The 2972-nt window shown below is 39.2% G+C and overlaps 1 long non-coding RNA gene across 1 annotated transcript; it reads left to right on the forward strand.

The window, feature by feature from the left end:
- Positions 1-633: 633 nt before the first annotated feature.
- Positions 634-2681, forward strand: LOC310744289. Its single transcript, XR_014539498.1, has 3 exons — positions 634-879; positions 959-1038; positions 1836-2681. It is a non-coding gene; the product is annotated as an uncharacterized lncRNA (long non-coding RNA).
- Positions 2682-2972: the final 291 nt, after the last annotated feature.

Consider the following 2972-nt stretch of genomic DNA (forward strand, 5'->3'; position numbering starts at 1 on the left):
TTCTTATTAGGGATTATAGGTACTGAGATTCTTTTAGCCCAGAGATGGAAGGAAGAGACAACCCCAACCAGAGAATAATAGCAAACCAAGTTGATGGACTATGCCAAAATGGAAAAATTAACTGGGAAGCTCAGAAATGAAGACAAGAACTTTAAAAAAAGAATGGGGAAAGTTTATAATTTACATACAAGATCACTGTAAGCAAGTTTAAACATTGGCAGGATTTTAACCACACTTGTAATGTAACGGAATGTATGGATAATTTAGAAAGACAAAAAATTGGAGAAGTATTGATATGCGGTTGAAAATATTATCAATACGACCCGTGGAAGGGATGGATGGAAGTCAGGAGATTCAGAGTAATCTCAATATTTGGATTCTGAATTGGTTTTTGGTGTATGTTTATATTTTTGAAAATCAAATAACAATTTATTTATTTTTTTAAAAAGTGGTTGAATGGTAGCATACGGCTGCCATGAACTTTTATTGTGTCAAAAATAAGGGCAATTTCCTATAAACATATTCTCTCTCTTCGCTCATGCATTCATATATCATTGGTTTAACCGCCGATGCCATGTCCCACACTTGGTTTAACCAACCCATTATTGGTGGGTTATATTTTAAAGAGGTATTCTTGCACCCATCTTACATAGGTGGCACTGAGCCTAATTGTGTGTCACCAAAACCAAGGGAGGTGGAGAAATGTCTTGTTACGGCCTTTACTACTGAACCTAGCAAGGCCTTCTTTACTCATCCTGCTTGTTCCTGTGACTTGCTGAATCCCATAAAAATCTCCTTCACTGCATGCTTTAATTCCCAGGGACAGATCACCTGAGAAAAGAACACTGTTAGTCCAATCCTGTGCATTCTTACTCCCAGGTAAGTGGATATTGTTAAATTGTGGGTGAACGTATCAGACGACACAGCAATTCTTCAAACAGCTCTTGTTTATTCACAGAACAGAACAAAACTGAGCTGAAGGATTCAGCCAACCTGCTTATATAGAGCTCAACTACAAGGCAACAGTAACAATTTTCTGTAACTATCCAATCACTAGGGACGTGGGTGGCGCTGTGGGTTAAACCACAGAGCCTAGGACTTGCCGATCAGAAGGTCGGCAGTTCGAATCCCTGCGACGGGGTGAGCTCCTGTTGCTCGGTCCCTGCTCCTGCCAACCTAGCAGTTCGAAAGCACATCAAAGTACAAGTAGATAAATAGGTACCACTCCGGTGGGAGGGTAAACGGCGTTTCCATGCACTGCTCTGGTTCGCCAGAAGTGGCTTAGTCATGCTGGCCACATGATCTGGAAGTTGTACGCCGGCTCTCTCGGCCAGTAAAGTGAGATTAGCGCCTCAACCCCAGAGTCGGTCACGACTGGACCTAATGGTCAGGGGTCTCTTTACCTTTACCTTATCGAATCACTGAACGTCACTTTCAATTCCTTATTTGCATATGTGGACCTGAGTGAAAACTATCTACAGTATCCCCCTGCTGGCCCAGGGTGAGAACTTCAGTACGTAACAGATATAAGATTGCAGCCTCTAGACAGGCAGAACTTGTCATTCATTCATTCATTTGATGGCACTGCTCTTATGCCTTCAACAGTATCCTACACAAATATAAACTAGGACAAACTTTTCCCACTTCTTTCATCTCTGTCAGGAAAAGCTTTACCAGTTTGTTTCAGGCAAACAGTACGGTGGAAGGGCCAGTAAAAATGGGATGTCCACGTAAATTTGAGTGCCGTTCTACTATGTTATTTGTCATGATATAAACTTTTTTAAAAAAAATCTTCAGTCTTAACTTTTTATTTCCCTTTCCATTCTTTCCATCAGATTCAGTTTGCTAAGAAGAAAAACCGAAACCCAATCAAAATGTGCTCAAAACCTAAAATCCAACAAAATAATTCTTTCTAGAAATACAAGGCTAGGTTTGTATCACACCACAGGGAAGAATGGCTTCCCCCCCTTCTCCTTGAAGGCTGGTCAAAAAGCAATGTGCTAAAAGGTTTCCTTTGAAAAGTCAGTGTTCCATCAAATTCTATTATGCAGATTTGTGTTATCCTTTATTATACATCATCACCATAATCCATGGCTCTGAAATGCAATCCCCTCTGTTTTCCACATGTACAGACGAAAAGCTCTCTGTGGGTACCCATGAGATGTTTTTCATATTTATTACTTTATTATTTTAGAGATGTTAAGTATAATAACAGCAATAAATTGTTTGCTAATCCTGTGGTGCCGGCTGAATAGAATAAACATTACTATTTTTACCTTCGTAGGAATGACATGCTTTAATCCTTTTGAAAGACTGTGCTTAAAAAAAAAAAGGAACTAGAATTTTTGGAATAGAGGCAGAGGGCCTTCCGGAGATTAAAATAATGGTCTCTCAGTGCTAGATAACAAAAATATCGGAAATTAAAAATGAGCAATGATATACCCTGTGATCTTCAGCAATACTAACTCGTAAACAAAGGATTAAAGAACTAACAGAAACACTGAGAATCTAAATTGTTTCATGGGATCTACTTTAGATTAATTTCTTACGGTCTTTCTAAGTCAATGATGCTGCTATAATGATCGCTGATGGACTATTTCTTCACAAGTGGGAAAAAAAACCCTTGTAAGTATCTACTTTTTTTATTGGTTGAAATGCTAAAAGAGTAATAGACAAAAACTACATGGCCTCATGTACCTTGAGGCCATATTCTGGGCGAACACATCCAACACAACCAAGAACCTATTGCAGTTGTATCCATTGATCCGGTGGAGGATGAATGGAGAAGAAAATTAAGTAAGGAATTGTTATGTACTGAGTTGAATAGGATCCAAAATGCAGCAGTCTGATTGGTCCTAGAACAATAGGATCCAAAATGCAGCAGTCTGATTGGTCCTAGAACAATAGAATTCAGAATGAAGCAGTCTGATTGGTCCTAGAACAATGCAGCAGTATGATTGGTCTGCAGGAGC

This window comes from Podarcis filfolensis (genome assembly GCF_964270895.1).
Source record: "Podarcis filfolensis genome assembly, chromosome: 10".
NCBI classification, from domain to species: Eukaryota; Metazoa; Chordata; class Lepidosauria; order Squamata; family Lacertidae; genus Podarcis; species Podarcis filfolensis.